We start from the raw sequence: 10,633 nt of genomic DNA, 5'->3' as shown, positions 1-10,633 counted from the left end.
AAATTCTCCAATTATAGAATTATATCCCTAATATCTCATGCAAGCACAATTTTGCTAAAGATCATCCAGCAAAGGTGGCAGCAGAACATTGAGTGGGAACTGCCTGAGGTTCAGGCTGCCTTATGAAGGGGAGGTAGAACAAGATAGATCATTTCTGATATCAGATCGATCTTGGGTGAGAGCAGGCAGTATCAGAAAGTGGCTTATTATATTTTATTAACTATGCCCCGGCATCCAACTGTGCAGAGCGTAACCACTACGGATAGTTTTGAGGAGAATGGGAATTGCAGAACACTTCATTGTGCTTCTGCAAAATTTGTACATAGATCAAGACATACTTGTGTGAACAGAATAAGGGCATATTGCATGGTTTAAAATCAGGAAAGGTGTGCTTCTGAAGTGTATTGTCTCTCCATATTGTTAAAACTGTATGCTGAGCAAAATCATCATGGAAGTTGTCTAATTTAAAGAAAAATGTGGCATCAAGATTGGAGGAAAGCTTGAAAAAACCTGAGCTATGCAGATGACACAATCATGCTTGCTGAACGTAAGGAGGACTTGAATCACTTGCTGATGAAGATCAAAGATCGCAGCCTTCAGTATGGATTACAATTCAAAGTGAAGAAGCTGAAAATCCTCACAAATGGACCTAATATTATGATAAATGTAGAAAAACTTGAAGTCCTGAAGTTCATCTTGCTAGCCACACTCAATACTCATGGAAGCAACAGTCAAGAGATCAAAGGGTGCATTGCATTGATTAAATCCCCTGCACAAGACCTCTTTAAAGCCTTTCAAAGCAATGGTGATACTTTAAAGACTAATGTGTGACACACCCATGCCATGTCATTTTCAATTGCTTCATAGACATGTGAAAGTTGGTGTGACAGGTAGGTTTATTGTGCCAACCTGGCCAATAGACACATGTGGGATTAATAAGGTTGAAGTTTAATTGCAGGGCAAAGAGATAAATGGCTCAGTGAGCCTTGCCTGTCTGTCTCTTATGCTCTGATGATCGGAACATTGTGCGGCTGCCTTAGCTAGTTTCTGCCTCAACTTATGTGCTACATTGCCTGTGGGACACCCAAGCCGTGGACCCTGTTGCTATAGTCCGAGGGTCCTTCGTGACCTGCTTTTCCACACTGCTGGAGTATACATCACTTGAGCGGGGGGCTGTTGAACACCGTCATCTGGCTGATGGTTGATGACATGCCCTGCTGTTTGCTGCCTGTGGCCGGACTGCCTATATTGCTGTACAGAAGACTCTGCTTCCTTGACATGCACCCAGCAGCCCTCGTGGTTTGAAGGACTGCCAGTATATTAACTATCCCACAGAGATGAGTTGAACAGAGCCCCTCTGTTCTGCTCTGTGGACTAATTAGCTGTTTATTTCACTGTGTTATTTATATTTATGTTTCTGTTTGTGTTTATATTTACATAAAATCATAAATGTCTTGGTTTTTGTTTCTCTAGAGAACCCTGTCTAACACACTTGAGCATTGAGAAAGGACTGAAGAAGAACTGATGTATATTGAATTATGGTTCTAACGAAGAATTTTGAAAGTGCGATGGATTGCCAAAAGAACAAATACATCTGTGTTGGTGGAATGACAACCAGGAAGCTCCTTAGAGGCATGGAAGACAGAACTTCATCTCACATACTACTTAGGAGATGTTTCAAAAGAAACTAGTTCCATCAGGCTTAGATATGTGAAGGGCAGTAAAAAAGAGGAAGGCTCTCCACACGGTGGGTAGAAACAGTAGCTGCCACAATGTGCTCAAACATAAGAATAATTGTTATGCTGGTGCAATCAATACTGGGCAGTGTTTAGATCTGTTATGCATACATTCACTATGGGTTGGAACCAACTCAGTGGTATCTAACAACAATAATGTGCCTGGAATGGTGCTGAGTTCTAATGATATCACACAGACTAGGACAGATAACATTCTTGTAATATGGTGATTACTACTAGTATGGTGATCCATCATTACGTATGGATCTTATTCCGGAAGATGCATATATATTAAGGCTGTAACATAGGATTATAATTTATATGTATTTTTTCACTTTAGACTAACTGTTATTATAATTTTAAATTTTAATGAAAATTAAAAAAAACATATAAAATGGTCTGTTACTACAGAAAGAAATAAGTGTGTGTAAAGAAGTAGCTGGAAGACTGCAGGACTGTGATAATGGCAACTCAAAAATTTTGAAGTATTTTCATAAAATGAAATTTTTAAAATATGTTATTTTATTGAAATGATTTGTATACATGGTTTAAAATAGAAAATGTTATACAACAAAGCTGAAATAAGATAAAACATAAAAGACATTTTTCATCCCTGCCTTCTTTACTACTACTGAGTTCCATTGAAGAGGAGAAATCACTTTCAAATCCCTTAGCCTCTATCAGTATTTTATCAATTTTTCCTTTAATTTGCTTATTTATTTCAGAAACATATGCCAAGACTTCCATTTTTATCTTCCATTTTATAAATTATCTATTGAATTCTTATTATAGAAATTGAACTTTTGCCCCTTTTTTACACAAACACACACATGCACACACAAACACACAATTACCCGATTCCTTTCTCCTCAAACTTTTAATATCATAGCTAATTGGTATTTTAATTTTTCTGACTATAGAAATATCAGGTGGAATAATATGAAGTACCTTTTAAAAATGGTTAAATAGTAGCAAATTTTGCGCTTCAAATCACTAGTATAGTTGAGATAATGCACTATTATTCTATTTCCTTTCTATGATTTGCAAGAGTGAATAATAGTATTTTCTTTTTTCTTTCATTTTGACTCTTTTTACAGTGATTAATATGCATGCAACAAATTTTTTTCTTACCATATTTCATTTTACATCTATAATGCAGTAACAATTATGTCCATCATATTGTTCAACCAACACAATCATGTTTTCCAAATTACCCATAACCTCTAAAATAAACTCAAGGTTCCCTAACCAATTACTCCTCCTTTCCCCCTTTTACTGCCTACACCTGGTTGCTGTTGCTGTTAGCTCATTAACTCTCCCTCTAAATGATCTTTCCCTGCATGGGTCCTGCTTAAACGGTGGAGGAAGACACTGATAGGACTCACCTGTGAGGAATTGTTAAGAAGATCCATTATGATTACCATCCTGCTGGTTATAAAATGAGTCTTCTGAGAAGCAGGAGGGAGGAAACTTCACTACCATCAAGAACCAGGAGTGAAGTGTATTCCCTGTACCCTGAGTTCCCTGTCAGTGAACCTCATTAATCCATAAGACAGCTGGGATATCATGGAATCAAGAGCCAGAGTATGAGAGAGTGGTGGACTTCTCAGCCCACTGAGCAAGTAAAGCTGAGTTCTTTGGAGGAAGATACTATCTTGTGGAGTGGATTGCCTCTGGATACTTAATTGGGTGAGCTGGGTTTGCTGACCATCACAGTTGGTGCTGAATGACATTGAGTTGAGGTTTACTGGAGTAGGATCCCTCTGGGCACTTAATCCAGGGACCTGAGTTCACTGCCCCCTGGGCATTTCTTAGTGGCCCTGAAAGACCTTTGTAACATGTCCTGACTGAAAAACTCTACTCAGAGGATTACTCATCTGCATTGTAGCAGTAACTTCTTTAATAAATTCTCTAGTAATGACTATTGTCTGGGTGACAATTGCAATGAATTATAAAACCTGCATTCAAAAGTAGAGAGTTCACAAATACATACTCATACTGGAACCTTGATTGATCATCTTTGGGGGAATTCCATTTGCCTCCCTCCTTTTAAAATCATTTTACCATGGCTTGTAGATGTTCCAGTTCTCCTTTACTTGGAAGTGTTCTTACTTTAAGAAATTTGAGGCTAAATACTATTGTAAAAAATTAAAGTTTCTGAAACCCTAGGGAGTAGTTTTACCTGTCCTTATAGGGTTACTGTGAGTTGCAATGGACTCAATGGCAGTGAATTTATTCTTTGTTTCTTTGGTGTTTGCTGTTTTTGTTAATTATATTCCTCTGTGGTTTCTGAGAAATGGAGTCTGAAAATTCAAAAGTGATTTTGCTCTTCCAAAATTTAATAACAGTTTGTCTTTAAGAAAAGTGAGTCATTTTGAATTAAAGGTAGAAACTACTTCCTCTCAGAATTATGAAAGCATCCCATCATCTGCTAGCTTTCATGTTATTGAAATGATCAAAGGTATTCTCATTTGGGTTTGTATATACACATACTTTTTTCTTCAAAATTTAGTTTTGGAGAGAAAGGGGGAAATGATAGCAATGATTAATATACACCCCCCGCCCCCGCCCCTGGCCAGGGGAATGAGCAACAGAACGTGGATGAAGGGAGAGATATTTTCATATATGAAAATAAAAATAATCTATAAATTATCAAGGGTTCACGAGGGTGAGAGCTGCAAGGGAGAGGAAAAGAGCTGATACCAAGGGCTCAAGTAGAAAGAAAATGTTTTGGAAATGATTATGGCTATTTATGCACAAAATGTGCTTGATACAATTGTTGTATAGATTGTTATAAAAGCTGTAAGAGCCCCCAATAGAATGATTTATTAAAAAATTAACATACAAAACCCCTTAGTTTTGAAGATGTTTTCTATCCAGATTTTTCTGAAATTTCATAATTCTTCATTATGTAGTGGGGACTTGGCCATTTTTATCATAGATGGCTAGTTGTGGGCAGTAGACATTTCAATTTGGAAACATGTCTTTGAATGCTAGAAAATTTCTTAAATGATTTGTAATTTTCCCCCTTTTCTCATTTGGTAACTTCCTGCATTTTCATATTCAATGTCTTGCTTTTTAAACCCCTCAAATAATCCATGCTTTTCTACCTTTACTCTATTGATTAAGTGATTTCCTCAATGTCGTTTTCCAACAGAAACATATTTTTTTAAGCTTCCTGCTATATTTTTAATTTTCAAAAGTTTTTACTTTTTTCTAATTATTAGATTTTTATAGATACTCCTGTTTTGTTTCATGAATGACATTTTGCTTTTTTCGGAGGACATTATAGCTTCTTTTGTCATATACCATATTTTTATGTAAACAACATGCACTGTCTACATTTGTTTACCAATCTCCTCTTCTCCCCAGGTATTTTGTGACATTTAAGAAAACAAAACAAAACAAAAAAACCAGAAATGTTTCCATTTTTATGAAAATACTTTCCAGGGAGGAGCAGTTGAAAAACAAATGTAAAGGTATGTGCTATGGTATTAAAATATCATCTTTCCTTCTGTGCGCTTGTTGTCTCTGGTGTCACACTCATCTGATAGTTCTAGATTTTGTTCTTGCAAGTTGCTGTGCTGAGGGAGACTCATCCACTGTTATCTCAGATACTAGCAGGGTCACCAGTGGGATTTCCAGAATAAGAACAGAGGAGAAAGAAGAAAGAGGGTGTCCACATTAGGAGGATTAGCCAGGAAGACTTTATAAAGAGCAATGAACCAGGAAGACATTTACATATTTGAATGACAATGCAAATCCATTCAACTGTGTGGATTATCCCAGAAGCTGGATAACTGGGGAAAAGGTGAATTCCTTATGTGTTCATGCAGAATCTGTACATAGCCTGAGAGTTTCTTTCTTTCTTCCCTTTTTTAAAAGAGAACAAAGGAGCACTGAGTGGTTTAAAATCAGGAAAGATGTATATTAGGATTATATCTTTTCACTATACTTATTCAGTCTATATGCTGTACAGATAAACTGGGCTGTGTAAAGAAGAATGTAGCATCAGAATTTGAGTAAGGCTTATTAACAATCTACAGTAATCAGAAGATCCAGCCATGCCTGCTGAAAGTGAGGAGGATTTGAATCACCGGCTGCTGGAAATCAAAGACTGTGGCCTTCAGTATATTTAACTCAATGTAAAGAGAACAAAAATTCTCATAACTGGACCAACAGACAGCATCATGGTAACCTGGAGAACAACGGACTTTGTCAAAGATTACTCTACTTGGGCCCACAACCAAGGCTCAAGGAAATAGCAGTCAGGAAATCAAACACATGTTATACTGGGCAGCACAAGAGCCCTTGAAAGTGTTAGAGAGCAAAGATGCCCCTGTGAGGACTAAGGTTCCCTGGTTCAAGCCATAGTGTTTTCAGTCATCGTACATGCACATGGAAGTTGCATAATAAATAAGAAAGACCATCAAAGAACGGACACATCTGAATTAAAGCACTGGCAAGGAACAGTAAAAGAACCGTGGACTTCCAGGCTCAAAAGCCCAAACCAAACCACTGTCATCGAGCCGATGCCAGCTCCTAGTGCCCCTCTGGGACAGGGCAGAACTGCCTCTGTGCACTTCTGAGCCTGGAACTCTTTGTGGGTGTAGGCAGCCTTCCTGTTTCCATGGAGCTGTTGGTAGTATCAGACTGCTAGCCTTACAAATCACAGCCCAATGTCTAACCTCTACACCACCAGCAAACAAATTTGTCTTGGAAGAAATGTGGTCAGAGTACTCCTAAGAAGCAAGGATGGTGAGACAGCACCTCACATACTTCAGAAATGTGAAGAGACTGGTGACTGGAAAAGGATACTATGCTTGGGAAGTAGAGGGTCACTGAAGAGAAGCGTCCTCGGTGAGATGGCTTAGCGCAGTGTCTGCAACATTGGGCCCAAGCATGGCAATAGAGTGAGATTACACAGTGTTTCCTTTCTTCCAGCGCTCTCAGACCAGACTCCTCAGCACCTAACAAACACAGCAATCATTTCAATACATTCAGTTTTTCTATGAAGCATTCTTAATCCTTTATCATTGATTTTAGAAAATATTCAAAATGTCTATGAATTACTCATATGAAGTCACAAAAGTGTTGATTTAAAATTGTATGTGTAAGGGTAATTTGTTGACTTGTGGGCTTCAGTAAAATGTTACTTAGTAGAGAGTGGTCACTTGGGGGAAATATATATATGCCCAAGTTTTTAGGGATATATGTGTATCTACAGGAACGAGTATGTGCACATGCTCAAACATGGGCATTTATCTTTAGCACCAGCAAGAAATCTTTTGATTTCATGGCTAGGTCTAAATATTGCTCTTTTCTCTGGGAGTTTATAAGATAGCACTATCTGTAGGTACCCACCTTAGTCTACACAATTTCACACAATACCCCTCTCTATGAAGACATTTATGCCCATTTTATTTTGATACCTACTGTCTCCAAATGTGGATTCTCTGGTTGTCTCCTGTCTCCTGACAGAACACTGACAAGAAAGGATCTGTTGCCTTGTTTCCAACAGGAAGAGGCTGATGGTTCCTTATGAAGACGTTCCTTCTGGACGTTTGCTTTTCCATCCCAGCGCTCCTGCTCTTCTTGGGCCTTCTTTTGTTCTCAGGTTCAGCAGAGCCCAAGTCCTTTTCACAAAAATGCCCACGATGGGAAATGTCTTAGGTCATAGTGATCTCCACTAATTAATTAGATTCCACAGGTCACTACTCTGTTCATTCATTAACAGCTTTTCTTTTCTTTTTCTTGACAGCTTTTCAACTCATTTTCAATTTTCTTTAAAAAATCATTTTATTGGGGCTCATACAACTCATCACAATCCATACATACATCAATTGTGTAAAGCACACTTATGCATTCGTTGCCCTCATCTTTCTCAAAGTTCGCCTTCCACTTGAGTTCCTGGAATCAGCTCCTCATTTTCCTTTTTTCCCTCCCCGCTCCCACCTCACTCATGAACCCTTAATAATTTATAAATTTTATCTTACACTGCCTGGTGTCTCCCTTCACCCACTTTTCTGTTGTCTACCCCTGAGAGATGAGGTTATGTGTATATCTCCGAGATCGTTTCCCCCTTTCTACACCCCCTTCCCTCCTGGTATCGTGACTCTCACCATTGATCCCGGGGTGTTCATCTGTCCTAGATTCCCTGTGTTTCCAGATCCCAACTGTACCGCTGTACATCCTCTGGTCTAACCAGGTTTGCAAGGTAGAATTGGAATCATGGTAGTTGGGGGTGGGGGGCGAAGTGTTAAGAACTAGAGAAAGGTTGTGAGTTTCATTATTGCTACACTGAACCCCGAGTGACTCATCTCCTCCTGACTACCCCCTTGCAAGGGACGTCCAGTTGTCTACAGATGGGCATTGGGTCACCATCATGCACTCCCTTCATTCACGATGATATGATTATTTCCCCCTGCCTTTGTTGCTTGAAACCTGGTCCTCTCGGTCCTTCATGATCACGCATGTTGGAGTACTGCTTCCATGTGGGCTTTGTTGCTTCTGCACTAGATGGGCCGCTTGTTTACTTTCAAGCCTTTAAGTCCCCAAACACTATATCTCTCAATAGCCAGGCACCATCAGTCTTCTTCATCACACTTACTTATGCATGTGTTTGTCTTCAGCATATATGTGGGGAAGGTGATCACGCAATGATGGTTTTTGTTCTTTGGTGTCTGTTACCTGATCCCTTCAACACCTCATGTTCACTTAGGCTTGTGTGCTTATTCTCTGTGGGCTTTGTTGTTTCCGAGCTAGATGGCCCCTTGTTTGCCTTCAAGCCCTTAAGAGCCCTGTTTGTTGGCCTTTAGGAGTGTTTTCTGGACAAGTCTGAAGGGGTGCTACATCCCGGCCACAAAGTTCATCCTTTATACTCCCTTGGGACCTCTGTGCTCTGCTTCCCCCCAACACTCCATTGCATACCCCCAGTGTTTTGCCTCAGTGTGTTGGGGTCAGCTCAGTCGCACATCCCCCACTGTGTCTCAGGTGCTGTCCAGTGTAGGGCCATGAGTCAGTGCAGGATGTCGCATCTCGCCGTCGGGCCAGCTATATGGTCCTCTCTGTACATTGGGCCCTTCAAGCTGGGCTATCGTCCTCTGAGCTTGGTGGGCCCAGGTGTGTTCTGCTCCATTCTTCCTCCTTCCTTTGCTTCAGCTTTCTTCTGGGTGTGGTGTGGTAGGTCAGTTCCTTTCCCAAACCAGAAAACCTATTTTCATTTTCTGTGGTACTCCCTTCAATGGTGGGGTCGGGCTAATTTCTGGTTAGGGCCGGCATATGGTCCAGTCTCTGTGGATTCCTCCGCACATTACGTTGCCCTCATGGTTTGGCATGCATGGTAGAGTCCGTATGCATGGGGACACAACCAATAGTCTCGCCCTGGGTGGGTTAGTGCCCTGTTCCCCCATGCCATCTGCTCGGTTTCTCCCCACCCTGCTTCTCCCTCCATCTGCCCCCCTCCCCCTTCTTTATGTTGGACTCTCATATAACTCCCTAGGTGTGGCCTGCCCTCCCTCCAACTATCTATGCTTCCACCCGTTTATTGCAAGATAGGTGTTTACTCTCCTATTCCTGGCATGCTGATTATACTTAACCTCAGGGGACTCGTGTTATACCTGTCCTTTTGAGTTTGGCTTACCTCGCTTAATTCCTTAAGAGCTGATTCCTTCCAGCTCTTCCCACGAAACGACGCATTTCATGTGATCGTCTGTGCTTTTCAGCGCTGCATAGTACTCCATTGTGTATATGTGCAAGAGTTTACTGATCTACTCATTTATCTATGGAAACTTTGGCTGTTTCCAAGTCTTTGTGATTGTGAATCGTGCCTCAATAAACATTGGAGCACAGATGACTGGTCATGTTTTATTTGTTGCTTCCATCGGCTATATGCCCAGTAGAAGGATGGCTGGGTCATAAGGTAGATCAATTTCCATTTTCTTTAAGTGTCGCCAGATTTCTTTCCACAGTGGCTGTACAAATCTACACGTCCACCAGCAGTGGAGGAGGATTCTTACTTCACCACAGCCCCTCCAACACTTGTTGCTCTCTGATTTGCTGATTTGATTTAGCCTCAGGCGTGTTAGGTAGTATCTCATGGTTGTTTTGATTTACATTTCTCTTATGGCTAATGACCTGGAACACTTTCTCATATGCTTATTGGCCTTACAGGTCTCCTCCCTAGTGAAAGTTCTTTTCAGTTCTTTTGCCCACTTCCTTAGGGGGTTAACTGTTTTACTCTTTTTGCAGGTCATGATGGTGTTGTAGATTTTAGTAATGAGCCCTTTGTCCCATGTGTCATTACTAAAAATTTTCTCCCAGTCTGTGGGTTGTCTTGTCACCCTCATGGTGAAGTCTTTCGAGGTGCACAGGTACTTTATTTGTATTAAATCCCATTTGTCGATTTCCAGTTCACCTGTGTGTATACCCTTCTCTACTGCAGTGAGCCTATGAGTTCCCTGGGCCAGGGCTCTGATGTTAGTCCCAATTCCATCCTTAAAGTCCTAAAGGTTTGGGGTTTAACTTCTAGGTCTGTGATCCACCTTGAGTTTATTCTTGTGCATGGGGTGAGGTAAACGTCTTGTTTCGTCTTTCTACATGTGGATATCCATTGTTTCCAGCACCACTTGTTAAAGAGGGCATCCGCTTCCCACTCGATGGTTTTGGGACACTTGTTGAAGATCAGTTGTCTATATGCTGATGGTTTTATTCTTGGGCTTTCTATTCTTTTCTGCTGGTCTGAGTGTCTGTCGTTGTGCCAGTACCATGCTGTTTTGACCACTGCAGCTGTGTAATAGGCATTAAAATCAGGTAAGGCGAGTCCTCCAAACTGTGTCCTTCTTCTTGAGGCGTTCTCTGCTAATTCTGGGTTTCTTCCCTCTCCATATGAAATTGGT

The sequence above is a fragment of the Tenrec ecaudatus genome, chromosome 8, assembly GCF_050624435.1.
Source record: "Tenrec ecaudatus isolate mTenEca1 chromosome 8, mTenEca1.hap1, whole genome shotgun sequence".
In the NCBI taxonomy this organism is placed as follows: Eukaryota; Metazoa; Chordata; class Mammalia; order Afrosoricida; family Tenrecidae; genus Tenrec; species Tenrec ecaudatus.
Note: the sequence above shows the minus strand (reverse complement) of the source record.